Source organism: Rhopalosiphum maidis, chromosome 1 (genome assembly GCF_003676215.2).
Source record: "Rhopalosiphum maidis isolate BTI-1 chromosome 1, ASM367621v3, whole genome shotgun sequence".
NCBI lineage: Eukaryota > Metazoa > Arthropoda > Insecta > Hemiptera > Aphididae > Rhopalosiphum > Rhopalosiphum maidis.
Window position 1 is genome coordinate 73,401,377 of NC_040877.1, and position 16,495 is coordinate 73,417,871.

Genomic DNA, 16,495 nt, shown 5'->3' on the forward strand with positions numbered 1-16,495 from the left:
TCTTTGACTGTAACATAAATAATGGTGAAAAAGTTTCAGCTGTTTGAACTTTTTTACCTTCAACAAAAATTATTTATCTTCTCTTAATTTATTATCTACTTAGAAAAGAGTGAAATAGAATAATACAGCCAGTCTAATATTATAAACTAAAATATGTTTCAGACTAAAATTTAAAAACGTACTATCCCGACCGAAGTCTGAAAATTTAGTCACCACAGTTACTGTTGTATAGTATTACTAATAGGTAGGTACTGGACTTAACAACATCGTTTATTTTCATAGAACTCAAAATACAAAATATACAAAATATATTAAAACAAACCAATTTTATGTATTACCTTTATATGACGTATAATAACTATAATATAACATAATAAAATTATACCATATGTATATAACTGCAGTTCGGTTTGTTATTAAAGCTATCATTCACCACGTTAAACCACCTGAAACACGCTTATTTCGAACTATGCCTGTACGATATGCTGCAATTAAAATATTATTGGCACAAGTGCACAACATAAGTACCTACACGACTAGCCAGAAAACAAAGGAACGCATACATGTATACGTAATAGTATTATTATTAATACTATACATAGGTATAAATATTATGTTCATCAAATCATATTCATCAGGTAAAATCACTTATTTCAACTCTCGCGGGTCATCGAAAACAATAATCCGACAGCGTCGAGTCTCGAAATATCATAATACAGTACTTCGATACGGGTATCCACTTATCCTGCAAGCACAGTATAATAAAATAATGTATTATTATTGTTGTTTGTGGAATAGGAGTCTACTCGCGTTAAATCTTTTGTTCAAGATGGATATATATATATAATATCTACCTTGCTTTTGTGCTTTGCTATTACACGAGCCAAATTCGAAACGATATAGGTATAAACGGTCGGAAATAATAAAACTATTATCGTTATTATATCGTATTGTTCTATTATATATAATGAGCTGTAATCATTTTATTATACTAAACATATTATATTGTATAGTATAATTTGGAAGTGCACCCAGAACTTTGAATGACTTTTTCGTCAGAGGTGCTTGACACGGGACTGCGATGGTTTACAAGGTTTACAAGACTTCCAAGTACCTATAATATAATATTAATACAAGCTATAGTGATATGTACATATATGTGGCTATATGTCTTGCAGATTTAAGTCTGTCTAAACACAATATATATACATGCATTATTTATGTATTATTATAGGTATAAACATATGTATGTAACAAAGTTTGTCGCTCTCACCCCTCAACCACTGACACACAAAATTTCATTATTATGCGATATTATGACGTAGCAATTTGACATGTGTGTATTTTAAAGCTGCACATAGGAAATATTCATAATTATTGATTTATATCGTTTTTAATTTGTTGACAAATAGTATAAAATGTTTCATCAGTATGCCCAATACATATTATTGCTCATCCTTCATATTCTTCGTTTAATAATGCATATATTATTTCAACAATGATTTTTGGAAATATTTTAGTGTACACTATGGCGTATAGCAGGGGTGGTAAAAATATATTAATTTATATGTGTACGTGATACACTTATAACTTATAAGTATTATTTAATTTCACAGTTTTACACAATACGTATTTTAATACATATAAAATATGCTACTCGATATCAGTGTATATATTGTGTATACCTAATCTCGTTTTCATAGTTATTTATTGCCTTTTTCTAAATCTAACTTTTTATATTCGTGGGTTGAACAAATTTACAAAAAAAAGATATTTTATTTGTTTTCTAAAAAAAATCCAAAACTTCGAGAAAATGCGAAGGGATAAGTCGCGATCGATCTGTTGGCCATCCCTGATGTATAGTCACTACACGTTTAAAAATTTTGTACAAATTTTGATTAAGATACATTAATATTTAAAAAAAAAAACGCACAATAAAAGAAGGATGGTTTTTATTTGAAAAAAAAAGTATGTACCGTCATAGGATACTTGTTAAAATATGGTATAAATAAGTATTTGAATATATAGTATTTATAGTTAGTAGCTTGGTATTATACTAGAAATTAAAAAAAAAAAAACATCATAATTCGAATAAATTCATAAAAAAAATTAAAAATTGGGTATTAGCATGATTGGTGAATCAAAATGTATGTGTATTATACAGTTATATAAATTGATTATATTTTCATTCAAGTAGTTACATAACTTATCACTTATGCACGAATAGTATATAAAAAAAACGGGCACCTATTATTATATATACCTAAAAACACATTTATGATCACCATAATTCTAATATTATTTAAATATTTTATATTGTACCTTGTGAAACCTTGTTAAAAAATATTTATAACGTAATTAGTTGAAGGACGGTTAATCGATAATTATTTTCTGATCATAATTAAGACTTCCTTTAACTGATTGTCATGAAAGGTTTACAATGCACACGAGTGGCTCTGCAGTAAAATGTATCATATTACTGATGTTCTAAAATGGTAATTATGTTCAAATAATCGATTGTGCTGTGCAGATTAAATAATACTCAACATCAAAAAGCATTACAGAATATCTGAATTTAGATAATACACACCGGAGGCGCTCCCTATTTTTTGTGCCTCATATACATTATACAAGTGTGGTTAAATTTGATAACCGTTTTTCTATAGTTGAGCTCATAATAACAATATTAATAGTTGATTTTGTAACGTTTCAGTTAGCTACCAACTCTAACCTAATAATTTCTAATTTATTTTTTGCTAGTAAACTAGACGATAATGTATTTTGTTTCATAGTAAATACAAAATGATTTACCAGGTTGGCACATTCCCATTTTATCCTTCAATAGTGCATCTATTTGAATTTTGACTTTCCGAATTGTTCTGTGTACTTAAAGATCACATTTCCAAATACTTACATTTTTTATGCCATTTAAGGAGTGTCATGTGATAACACAAACTTATTTTTCAAAGAGAAAATCACTTTTTACTGTAAAATATCAGTGTAAGTATATAAATCGAATTTCAAACGAGTAATTTTTGGATATTATATTATAAAACTCTATACTTGTAGTATACTAAGTGATAATAGTGATAACAGTCCATACGATAATATATTTAAAGATATTATTCAATATAATGGTTATGATAATTTAAAAATTATAGTAAAAAAAGTCTATTCTTATCTGAAAAAAAAAAATGTTTATTGTAACGCCATTACAAGATTTTCCTTCTTATAGATTATGTACAATATTTAAGTGCCCTCAAATCGTGGTCCTTAGTATGCTTACAAAACTCAAAAAAATAAAAATTTGTGTTAGTACATCATTTAAGGATAAATAGAGGGTGGATCACTCTGTATATTATAATATTATACGACTACATATAATATAATATATTTTTTTTATCGGATTGTGAGTTCCTACCTGCGTTCATTGTTAGTGTTTACTATCGGGAGCGTGTGCGTGCACCTCGTTCATGATATGAAACGCAGAGTCTTTATCGGTCGTAAAAACAAACAATACATAGGTTGTATACATACATGGGTATATACTTCTTAGTATAGTATACAGATTATAATGAAAAACCGATAATGTTAAAGCATATTACAGCGAATTTTGTCGGATATATGAATAACGCGTGTATGTATTATTACTGCATGATATACGAGACTGGTGCACTTAACTCCACTACATAGGTAAAATAAAAGTGACTATGACGTAGGTGTATAGTATTACGATATTATTAATAATTTACCTAAAATATTATGTAATTCACACCTCGGGAGCTTCTCGAAGTACTGAAGCGTTTCCTTAATATAATATACGGTACTATTATAACATGCGATGTTATTGGTACACGAGCAGTAGGTACGAATGGTTTCGTCTTGGAAACTTTTTTTTATCAGACTTCTCACGGCGAACTGGAAAAATATTGTTTATTATGTAGCGTCCTGGTATGAGGATGTATACAATATGCATAGAGTGATTTTATTTTTTAATAATGAATTTGTTCAAGTTCTGATTTTATAGCACCTACCTATATGATATATACTAAAAAATGTATTTTCTAATACCTTCTCGTTTGAATTGTAATATTTTAAATAATCGACATTTTTAATTAGAGCATCTACTGAAAACTATTTATACAGTAACAAATCTAACTGGTTCTCATTTGAAATAAATTGATTTATACAACCACAGTCTACAACACTACAGAAAACTATTTTAAGTGTACAATAAGTTTAATTTTTAAAATATAGTATTTAAGTGAACGTGTCAATTTAATAATTCAAAAACCACAAATTGAATATATTTATTATTATGATTACGTTATACCCGCATGTGTTTTCTCTGTCTTACTAATGTAGATCAGAGCATATTTTTGTTCAGCAGAACACATTTTGTGATGTTAGCTTTAGTTTAGAGTAAATTTACCTATTATTTAATTTAAATGTAAGAATATTATCTAGAAAATGTCAAATGATAATATCAATAAAAGCACATGAGATTTTTTAGATAATATTCTTACCTTTAAATTTGATAATAGGTAAATTTACTCTAATATTAAAGCTGACATCACAAAATGTGTCTGCTGAACGAAAATTTGCTGTGATCTATATTAGTGAGACAGAGACAACACATGCGGGTATAAAGTCCTCTTAAGTGGAGTGGAAGTGCTTGGTGAATCTGAAAGAAAACCAAGGAGGGGTCAATAGGAGCAATTTTATAAATTCTATTTACCATGAACATTTAATTATTTTTCCATTGAAAATTGTCCATTTTTATTTTATTGCAATAAAGCCATCACGGCTTCTGCGGTGTAACATTTTATCTACAACCGATTATTTATTTGATTTTGAACACCAATGACACAATACACGTACAAAGATACCTGCTATAAATGCTATGATATTCTAAAATCAAAGCTGATTACTGAATTCTACAGTTTTTATGATAATATCAGACACCAAGTCATCTATTTTTTAATTAATATGATGTGCCTGCTATGTACAATGGTTTTTTTACCACTCCTCGCTACTTGCCGTTAGTGCGTCGTCGTAACGTGCACAACAAAATAATTTTCTTTTTTTAATATGTATTATTGCTATTTACTATAATACTATAATAATATATTGACACTTTGTCAAGTTTGCGATAACGCATTTGTTATCGTGTACGGAAATCACGTACGACGTACCCAGCAGAACCTTTACACTATATATTTTAATAAAGAAACAAAATATTACTACTGCAGGTAAATATTATATAATAATTTTAATAATCCGAATTAGTATTTACACTATAATAGTTACACATTTAAGAATTGGAACTGTACTGCTAAAATTAATAAAAATCTTTTTAAAAATACGTTTTTATTTGTAATATTATGTTTCATTTTAATTATCAGTGGTGTAAATGCATCGTTATCAAAGTACCTATCGATAAAAATAGTGCATAATTTTCACCATGACCACTGTTTTAAAAATATATTTTTTTTCTAGAAACTAATAAATGGGTGAAAAAAGAAAAACAATACCTATCGGTTATTACCACTCACCACTCACCAATTCATCAGTATGGCTGATTTCTGTATACAACTTATTTTCATGTCGACTAATAACGAGACAATTTCTATGCCTAGCTATTATTATTAGTTTATTTTTTCGTTTATGTATATGTATATTGACATATTGCCACTTCCGTTTAGGACCTCTGTATCCGCCCTTGCAGTAAATAACCCATCGATATATCATTGTTGAGTAATGGTTACATATTTGCATTTTCAATAGGTTAACAGTTTTCGTTTATTTTTATTTGGCGTACTATAATAACATATTATACAAGTTCTACGACTTTAAAATTGTTTACACCTTGGAATTTGGATATTCATTATTTATTATAAATAAAATGTTTTTCGATTCTAGTTTAAAATGTATTTTGTAATGTTTGTAAGTGTTTTGAGTTGTACAAGCTATTCGAAAAAAAATGTGGTTTATAATTTTAATAGGTTACACGGAAAAAAAATAACTACGAAAGCCATATATACATGTATAATATTATATTATATTATATATTATCTATATGATTATTTGAACTCTTATAATGATGTTAACATAGCAACGAAATAAAAACAATAAATTAGAATTACTATAATAATATAAATAGTTTCTTGAACCATTTATGTTTACTTAAACGGCTATCCTTAGTTAAAATAGTTAAATAGTGATTACTATAAAAAAATATTATTGATATTACTATATTAGTATAACTATTGTATTCTATATATTGGTTGAATTACCTTGTTACCTATTTTGTTACTTAAACTTAAATAAGCGAGTACTTACTATCTGTACTATTTCTAATAGTAAAAATTATACGATAAAACATGAAAATCGCAAAAAAACAACATCAACGATGAAGTCCAACACTAGTAACACAGTACCTATGCAGCGCTTTATTAATTTTGATTACAATAATATTTATTTCATCAACTGATGATCGTAATCATTATTCATATTTTGAATTTAGCTGTTTAAGTGGTTTTTTGAGTTTTTTCGTCTAATAAAAGTATTTTTGTTTTCGATAAAAATACCGATGACCGTGTAATGGCGGTTAATTCATTGAACTTCCAAGGTGGTAAATAATTTCTTTGCGTATTCTATTTTCCGTAAGTTGCGATTTTATAATTTATTTTATAAACCAAATCAGACTTCGCCGTGAGCTGTGAGTATCACGATATGACAGCATTCAACGTCAAACTGGATGAGTAGAGCTGTAGTTGAAGGGATCGTTCAAATATTAAATAAATTGTGTTTATTACATCTACTTTATTATGTATAGAATATAAACTAAAATGTCTAATTCACTTTTAAAAATGAGAATGGATGACAATGCACATGAATTATTTGATGTTTAAATAAAAAATATTGAATTTTTAAATGTAGAATACATAATATCATAATAATATGATAATAGTATCATAAAGTATCCACTGCAGTAAAATATGTCATAAAAAGTTTTCTATATCATGTCCACTTGTTTATTTTAGAATATTGAGAGTTCTATTATTCGAGGTATAATAATTGCGATTGAAAATAAAAATATCTAAAAGGTATAAAAACACTAGTTCATTTCCATTCTAACCTAAATATAAGAATAGTTTTTTTTAATCTTGTTCACACATTGTCTCATTATAAGCATGGTCGGGTGGCTATAAATTAATACTTTTCGTTTTATACACCAATAAAATAAAGTGGGTTTATCCAATATCATATCATAATATTATATTGTTATTATATTTTATACCATCCTATTTATTAATTGGTGATTGTAATAGTATTTGAAAATGTTTCCTCTCGGAGAAAAAAAATAATCAATTGCATAATTTATTCAAAGCACAGTTTTAATTGAATTAATTTATATAAAAAATAATGCTTAGTGGTAACTAAGTGAGTGCTGAAAGTGATATCCACCTTGATAACGCCGACAAACTCATTTAATAATTTATTTTGTGATAATTCAAAATTTTACTACCTGCTGGCCGCTTATATCGTGTGACAACGTTGTAAATATTATGTGTGAACTTTTTTTAAAGTTGACGATATTATTGATGTTTTTTTGATTTAAATAATAAAAACATATGATCTAAATCTAAAAACGTAGAAACATAATAATGTAATGTGTAACGTGAAATAATAATATGATTAATTTTTATAATTTAAAAAAATATTGGCAAAAAACTTTACGTTCAATGTACCTAATACTATTTAAAATAGTATTATTTTTTTTAAATTAATATAAAATAAAATAATTAAAAGGTATACACCTTTATATACCTGTATAGTATATATAGTAACTATTAACTCAAAACAGGCAGTCGTTCTTGAACGCCCCCCCCTTCTCCCAACTCAACCATCTAAATGCTTATACTAATATTTACCAAAGTTGTTAAATTTTTTTTTTAATGAAAACAATTTTTTTAATAATAGCCAATAATATAATATTTTTACGGTTTTGTAAGATCAAAACATAGCACGCACGTCAACAATGGTATGTTGGATTCAACTATACACTTCAAAGATGCAAAACAAATAAACCGCCAGTGTATATTATAATAACAAGTATTGAAATTATTTTTCCATAATGAAATAATGATTTAATCGTCTTTATTATAATAAAATAATAGTGTTCATAATGTGTTCTGGTTTTCCGTCGAGATACGGCCATTCTTTTTTTCGATTTTTTTTTTTTTTTGATCAAGTGAATTAAATTTAGTTTTTTTAACAATACGTAAAATGTAAATATCTATTTACAATATCATTAGATAATACTCAGCTAGTAGAACTAGTAGGTATATTATTATATAAACGCACGAAATGTAGGAACGGATAAATTATAAAATTTAACGTAAAAAATTACAATGCTAGGAAAATTTGAATTGTCTTTAATTTAATAATATATAATATATATTGCACTTTAGTAAAATAATAGGAATTTGCGGTTGATAATAAATTAAACAAATTATAAATAAGCGACGCGATGAAAATGTTAATTGGAATTGGCACACGTGTGTTTGATACACAATTACGTATTTTTACTGTAAAATATTATAATAAATAATACTACTATTAGCTGTGGCATATTATAACGCTTTGACGTCAACATTCACGGCAGGTAATAATAATTATATGCGTTTGCGGTCCATGATAATAACAATAAATTATTACGTTTCGTTTTATTAGTAAAAACTAAATATATAATAAAAGCTGAACAATTTTAATGGGATTTGAATTTAATACACGTCTACATGACGTGGTGTGTTTTTAAATTAAGATACCTATAATATGCACAACGTTAGAAAATTAAAATACAAATTCATAACTTTAATAATATTATTATAAGTCATTATACAATATACAGTCATTCATAATATTTCGCTGTTTCAAATGTTTTGATTATCGATAATCATGTTACACGGCGTGTATACCTATGTCCGTGAAGTTAGCCGTAAATTTTAAATATGTTTTTTTCAGTAGCAAGTCATATTTAGTAAATATAAGTAAACATAAATAAGGTTCAGCAATATTTACTTATGCATAAAAATTGAATATATAAATAGCCTAACTTTTTAAAATCCGAGATCTGTTATTTCTCAGAGTTAAAATATCGTGAGCGATTTGCAAGTATTTGTGTGCAAAAATTCAATATTTTTAAGCTACCTCTCTATTAAACACCAATCCCTAAACATAAAATTAACCGTATTTCATTTAGATTTTAACTTTGACTGTGACAAAATAAAAAACCCGTTAATGAATCATATGTCTAACAAATTCATAAAGCTCCAAGTTCACATTTCTAAGAATATATAGGTACTTATATTATTATTTGAGTTTAAAGTTTACAACTATAGAGTTCAATTAGTTCATGGTGTATGTAAAATATTCCATCTCAATAAAATATAAGTATTTAAATATGATTTTATTTCATAGTGATGACTGATGAGTAATATGTGACCTTTATATCAAAACAATTGACATTTTTATAAAGTATTAAATGTCTTAGACTACTCCATTCACAACATATATATCCATTTACGCGTCATAATCCTTCCACGTAATCGTCGTCGTAAGTTGAAATTAGTTGGAAAATATTATGTATCACGATCTCTTTTAGTATTTTATATATCTGTATGTAATTATACTCATTCCATAGATCAACATTAAAATTCCACCAATGGATCGCTTCTTTAATCAAACGCACCATATATATTAAAATCGTATCATAAATCAAAATATATTCTTATTGTTTAGATGATATTTTATGACTAAGTGTTAATTGAAAAAAAATATTTTTAATAATAAATAACATTTTAATAACAATAATAACTATAATACTATATCATTATTAAGTATTAACTATTAAACATCATCGATAAAGTATATGAAACATCTATCTACATATCAAAAAAAAAAAAATTATTATTTTCAACAGTATACATTATATATATATATAATAATACAATAATATTTTGAAATTATCCTGAAACAGTCGTATTGTATTTTTTGCAGTTTTCGATTTGATCAACAGATGGCTCTACGCTTATCACGTTCTAACGATGAAACTGACTATATCATATGTTTATTTTTCGCAAACAGTAGGTATAATCATTTATCCTTTGATATGCACTGGTGGTGTCAAAACAGTTTTAAATGGATAGTATGATAATAAGAAATACATATTATTATATGACATCAATAATAATATTGTGACGATAAAACGAAATATATGAAACGTATGACTTGGAATAAAAAAAAACCCACATATTATGCGGTCTATTATTGTATCAAAACTTTGAACTTTGATGTACCGTGTAAGGATAAGGATTTAACGGCGAAAATAACGCACAAAAGAAATCGATCAACACCATGACCAGTCAATGGTAAAAGCACTGCCGAAGTATTTTGCTCGCGGCCAAATCCATATTACATAAATAATAATGTTTTTAAAAACAACAGACGAAACAAGTAACGACCGTAATTTTAATGAGAACGTTCGCAATGTTGTTACAAACACGAATTACACGTAACAATACGCGAATAAAAGTTTATAATATCCGAGCGAGCTAACCTAGACCGGGGATCGGAACCGACACACATTTTAACGAAATCGGTTTCGATTTTGTGAAAGCTATTTGTATTTTTGTCGTGGTTTGGCATGTGTAAAGGCTTGGCAAACGGTATTTACAATTTTTTTTTCTGTCAATGCCTTGTAAATACAGTAATCAAAAATAGTCGAACGTTGCATTCGGGTATTTGGCGTACAGCAAAACTATTTTCCAGCAGCAATCTTGTACGTTTTAGTATTATAATATTATGTATTGTATAATACTAAGGCTATCACTAAATAGTAAAACATTATACATTTTACGAATTACAAAAATCCGCACTACACTGTTGAATAATAATTATTGTTAAAATATAACATAATACGTGTTGATCTCGTGTTGGTTACGGGTTTAGCATTCAAACGACCGGAAATGCAATAGTAAGCTGACAAATTCTGCGCACATTTCGATTTACACTTGTATTTCGTGTGTAGGCGGCGTGTGCGCGTGTGTGTTTGTGCGGGTGGGTATATATACGTCTACAGAGAGTAAACGCGGAATGTGTAAAAAATAAGTAAGTATCTAGCTTAGTATAGTAGCTTTTATTCATTTATTTTTTTCTTTCAATAATATGTGAACAAGCGTTTATACTATCTCACTTTTTCTCTTATACACACAAACACGTATACATACAATATGGTATATAACTATGTATAACGCGATACACGCGAATTGCGTTACTCGCCGACACACATCGTGTAATTTAAAAGTTATAGTCAATAATATTGTGTTAGTGACGAGCGGGATTTAAAACCTTTATTTTGCGTCTTGTTACAGCTGTTTTATTAAATTTTTAACTCTTTAGGTTGGTGCACGTAGAACACAAATATTATTTTTTAATTTTAAATTTTAAATAATTCCAACCTTGTACATGTTGTAATAACTAGAAATAAACTTGTTGTACAAAAATTGTTTAAATAAAAATGTATCTAAGTAAATTTTCAGTGGGAAAAAAAATCGGTTCTCATTCAAAATAAAAGTTAGTTATTGTACAGTCTATACCAAAAGGGTTAAAACTTTGAAATGTTTTCAAAATGTGTATTTCAGTACTCCGTTTAATCTTCCAAAATCCCTATTTCAATCCCATATCATCCGGCTCAAACATTTAGTGATACCTCTTATAATAGCATGAACACATTATATATATTATATTGTATTATATAATACACATATCTCTATATAAGTACGTTCTACACAATCGAATCGTACATACCTGTATATATACTGAAATTTTAACGAGCAATATCGTATTTACATAATATTATGTTATGACGTGTGTAAGTGTAACACAATGGAATATTAATAATGTATGCATTTAGCGCGAGTCTCGGCGGTGCATGAAAAATAAAATAAAAAACGTGTCGTTTATTGTTTTGATTGGTACTAACTAAACCGTAAGAGAGCTATATACCTACCTTATTTTACCTGTGTGTGATATTGTATATTTTGTATTCTTACTGTACATAATATTAGTTTGTTAATAATACATCAACTTGTTATATCAGAATCACTCTGTATAAATGTAATTATCTTAGATTTAAACAAAAATTATGTTTTTACATTGCGTTTTCGTATCGATTTAGCTCTGAAGAAGAAATATTGGTCCTCAACCCCTTTCTGTATAAAAAACAATTATTTTTCAATTAATTAGCAAATAAATATAGGCAATATATTAATCAGTAGTTAAATGCAAACTATTTACCGGAAAAAATTATTTAAATTGCTGTTGCGGGGGGGGGGAGGGAGCAAAAGCTAAGGACATGAGGGAAACATATCAAACACTTTGCTCAGATAATAATTAACGTCATACGTTTGAATAAATCATCCTACTGTATTATATATTATGTTTTTGTGTCACAATGTGATTGTACTGTGATTTTTAATTGCATTGTAAGGATTACGTTGAATCTAATATAACGTAACGTCTGTAGTGTTAAACTTTCCCTAAAACACTATTTTCATAATTATATCCAGATGTCTCTAGAGCGAGTGATAATTACGTTTTAATAATCGATTGGTACCATGCGCGTATCAAAGAATTTGATAATAATATTATTAAAAATGTATAATGACAGAACGCTGTGCAGACGTTGATAAATAATTCCTAAGATGCAAGTTTAATGAATGAATTAAATAATATGGCTGCAATGTCTTTTTGAATTGTAGTAATACATCAATAATTACTCATTGACAATATTCAATCACTCATTTATTTGGCTGGACTGGAAAAACTTGGCTGTAACTAAACTTGCTACGTCTCGCTTCAAGTGTTTTTTGTATTTTTACCTAACCCGAGAAAAAATTTCAAAATCACACTTATTTAAAAATTTATCAACCAGCTATTACATAATAAATCATAAAATATTGTATGTCAAGATGTTACTGGATAATAACATTAATGAACAATAACATATATAATACATAAATTCTCTCTCGATTATATTATTGAAATACCTAAAGCTAAAATAAGCTAGAATAAAAAAAAGGTAAACCATATTTTAAAATAATTTCTATAATAATAATTTTTACTTTCACGTAAAAATTATCTTTAACGTCATGTCATAATGTGTAAACACGATGAATAAAAATATGAATATAACATCTTGTTCAAAGTCCAGGACTTTACGCAGAGATATTGAGTGTTCTCATTTTCTCAATTATTGCTTACACACTGTGTACAATATAAGGTTCATACAATAATATAAAGATGACAATTATCTAATTTATTTGTTTATTTAAATTTAGAACCTGAATACGTTTTGTACTTTTGTTACTAGGGATAATAATATATTGAAAATAAAAAGACTTAGGTATGGTTTCTTCATAATCTCAAATAATTGATAAAAAAAATAACTTTATCGCTCCAAGCAGAATCTAAAATTGTATTATACACGTACTTAGTATTCGATTATCGAGAGAGGGGTGTATAAGTTAATATTGGCCATTCAAGAATAATGTTGGTGATAATTAGGCTACTCCAATCGTGTAATCCCAGCTAAGTCCCTGCATTACACAGGGATAACAATTTATTATTATAATAATTAACTAGCATTTGTAGGTAAATGCAAAAATAAATATCTATTTTTTTGTTACAACGTGGTCTGAGAATAATTAAAAATGTATATCCTTGCTTTAAAAAACTCAAGTACTCTATATCTCCATTTTTAAGGAGTTCTATATAGGCTCAAGAAGACCTAACCAATCGGTTCGATGATGCGATTTTTATACTGATATTTTAAATCGGATTTAGACATTTAATTTGGATTCTACAAATTAAATATTTTATTTGTTTATCTTAACAAGAAAAATTTAATTATAAATATTCGTAAATAAAAAGTCAAATTTTGATAAATACCTATAGTAAATCTAAATTTGTTAAAAAAAAAATAGGACAGAAAAAAGAAAATATGAAAGATCTAAAATCTGTTTTCTATATCTTTACTCTGTAAATAGTTTGATTACGTTGAAATTTATAAACAAGAAAATCAATCGTTTTGAATTGAATAAAATAAAATTTATAAAATTTATAATTTAACTGAAGAATAATAGATGATACAATATAATGTAAATATTGGACTTAAGTTCAAATATTGTAATGTACCATATAAGCCAGTTTGTTTTATATCATACTTACAATAATTACAGTGTAAGATATCGGTTATTATCATTAAAAAATAAATAGCTGTAATAAAATGACAATATCGATGATTTAATTATTATAAAATAATATATTGCACTATCCGATACCCGGCGTCAAGAGAATACTGACTATACATACACAACATGCACAGCATACACAATATACAAATGGATATTTTACTCGTCCTACGAGGTCTCTTGGGAAAACTACTTGGGCATATACTCTAAAAATAAATTATATTTAAGACATTTAAATTTTATATTTCGTAGGCCACACTGTCAACAAAAACAAATTATAAGATCAGTTATCTTGATGATTAGCAATAATTATTATTGTTTTTTACTTTTCAATTGTAAACTCTTATATAATACTTAATTTGATCGATTGCTACATGTGAAGAAATTTTACTCTGCTATCGCTACCAGTGACTAAAAAACATTAAATTTGTATGTACGATTATAGTGTAAATACTGTAAATTATACACATAATTACATATATAAACTGGACACTGTGATGATCGAACTTATTGAATATATTTTATTGTATTCTTATTCTGAAATTCATACTTGGTTAATAATAATAATAATAAAATAATTACGAACTCAATCGAGAGAAATATGATCATGATCGCACATAGGCAATCTAAATATTATATCCTAACTTTTTTTTTTTAGTAATAAATCTCAAGCTCTTTTTTTATGTATTTTTAGAGTAATACCTTATTTAATTTAGTTTATTATCCACTTTCAGTATTTTTTTTAAATTTTACTTTAATAAACTATACAGCAACGCAACATTTTGTTAACGAAATAATAAAAAATATCTTTAAACGCAAGAAGGTTAGGTTAGGTTTTATATACACTAAGAAATATGAATATAATTATATGTGTTATTTTATTCTCCTATACAATAATAAATATTTTGTTGTTTTTTTTTTCAGCTTAAGAATATTAATTATAAGTATACCACTTACTATGGTTTGATGGATATTTTTGAAAAATACATATTATTTTCGATATTTTTTAAGTTCAAATTTATATATATATTTAATATTTTTATAATGTATATATTAACCAATTTATAATTGGTTTGTGTTTTATTCGAATACCATTTATAATTTTAACTACCTATGATAAAAATATCGTATTAAAATGTGCATTTCAGATAAAATTTATACTCATTATTTAAAACTAAATATTTAATTGTTACGTCATATTATCTAAATACGGTATATAGGTATAATAAGGTGCAAGAATTTCAAGCTTCCAAGTTTATAAACCTTTACTGTGTCATATTTTTGAGAAAAAAGTCAATGAGAGTATTTTCCAGTCGACTATATGAGAGATAAGCTTGTTAACACACCTCCATTAATGTGTACGTCAACAATTTAAATAATGAAATAATTTTAAATTTTAACTAATAATATAATAATTTTTTATATCAGTTATTTTTAATAATGTTTTTTTTTTATTTACTCATAATATACTTAATCCATTTAAAAAAATTGAAAAATTCTCTCTCATATAAATTAAAATTTATGGCTAGACTTGCTCTGTTGTTGGCAAAGTTAGGTTAGGCGAGCTTAAGAATATTGCGTTTTTATCGTCATGTGTTGTTATAAGGGTAAGTCTGATCTCACACATTTGACGTAATAGACATAAATGTATTATAATAATAATTGAAGTCATCTCAAAGTATTTACACAACCCTATAATTTATTATGATATAGATTATACATAAATATAATTATCTGCCACGATTGTATACTTAACCGTAAGAACTTTTCAATTCTTATTATAAAATCCGTTGCATATTAAGACATGTCATTTATTTCTATAGTCAAGTGATATAAATATATTATAATCAGAAAATTTATTTTGATAACTAATTTTGTTATTATATCATATGTTATGTTAAATTAAATGAGGTTATGTCAAAATATAGAAAGTAATATGCTGATCATTGACGTAATTTGCGAACTAATTTCCAAGAAATTATTTTAATACTATTATTGAACCACGTGAATAACTGTCTGAAATGGAAAACATTGATTACGATAATAATAATAAGATATAATATTATGTGGTGTTTATAATTGTACTTTCGATCAAACTGACGAGTCAGATGTAGAGAAACCGCCAGTCCATATGCACTACGATTAAAAACGTACTGAAAGGTATACTTCTGCATATC